This window comes from Trachymyrmex cornetzi, unplaced genomic scaffold (genome assembly GCF_001594075.2).
Source record: "Trachymyrmex cornetzi isolate Tcor2-1 unplaced genomic scaffold, Tcor1.1 scaffold424, whole genome shotgun sequence".
NCBI lineage: Eukaryota > Metazoa > Arthropoda > Insecta > Hymenoptera > Formicidae > Trachymyrmex > Trachymyrmex cornetzi.
This window is the reverse complement of record NW_017299005.1, coordinates 21,705-23,107: the sequence shown is the minus strand read 5'-3', so window position 1 is coordinate 23,107 and position 1,403 is coordinate 21,705.

Genomic DNA, 1,403 nt, shown 5'->3' with positions numbered 1-1,403 from the left:
GCGCGGCGCGGTGCTTATGCGAACCGAGTGAGTCCCGTGGACTTCTAGTGGCGAGTCGCCACAATACATATCATTAAAGTCAATATTATTTATTTAATTTAGTATCCGAATTACATGGAATTTAACTTGGCGCCAATTTTGTTGATGTCAAATCTTTTATATGAATGATACATATCATTAGAGTTAAGTAATATATACAAAGGACCGGTTTCACCAACCCGATTAAGTCGAAACAACCATAAGTGTCAACCATAAGTGGTCCACTAAACAGCAAACGCGATTCCATGGCGAATTAGGTAATTGGCGTTGGTGAAACCGGCCCAAATAATTTTTACGAAAAGCACGCACGCTTAGCGCTTTTTTTACCTTTTTTTAGAAACGTAAGCTTGTATAAATAAGAAACAGTACTATTTGTGTTTTACTTTTTAATTTGATAGATAAAATTTAACTTGGCGCCTGTTGTTGATATCAAATCTTTTATACTCATGATATATTATATACAAAGGACCGGTTTCACCATCATATTTACATCATATATCATATGTAGATAAACAGGTAAACAAAAAAATATTTCTTGAAATGAAGATTCTCCGACTTACGGGGATGCTGGAGTGTCCTGTTACCATTAATTTTTAAAGACTCTTTTAAAAGTAGTAGAACATGGAGGAAATTACTTTTGTGGATATGTCCACCAAGAAGGCCTGACTCGAAGCTTTGGAGTCGGCCGCAGCGTTTCGTCTTGGTCCCATACTACATGTCTCATCAGTAAGGCGATGTAGTGGGGGACTTGCCTTAGACGCCTGGAATGAATCCAGAATGATATTCTATTTAAAGAAAAATTCGCGCGGTGAGGCGCTTACGCGAACCGAGTGAGTCCCGTGGACCTCTAGTGGCGAGTCGCCACACTTTGATTAAGGTATTCATTCATCTTCCCTTCGAACAAATCGTTTTTCGAGACGAAAAAACGATAGGAATTAAGTTTAACACCTAATATAATGCCGTCCTGAGCTATTTGTTCGACTTCAGCTTTGATGATGGGTTGTATAGCGAGATTCCAGAGGCGATATCTTTGTTTAATTAGTCAGACACCTAATTTCACCCTAATTTGGTGTTGTGCCCAATGCGTGAAACCCTGCACGGTATCAAGGCCCGTCTACAATACACGAAGTAAGAAGTAAGAGTAAGAAATTGACCAATCACAGTCGATTATTTTTCTCACATTCGACTGTGATTGGTCAATTTCTTACTCTTACTTGTTACTCCGCGTATTGTAGACGACGCCTCAAATCTTGATAATTCAGCGTTAAGAAATCCCCTTAACTGCAAATGCCCATTGTCGGTTTTCAATTGCTCCTCCGTCGAGGCGATGGTGAATACAATTGATTTGTTAATGGTTGATGAAG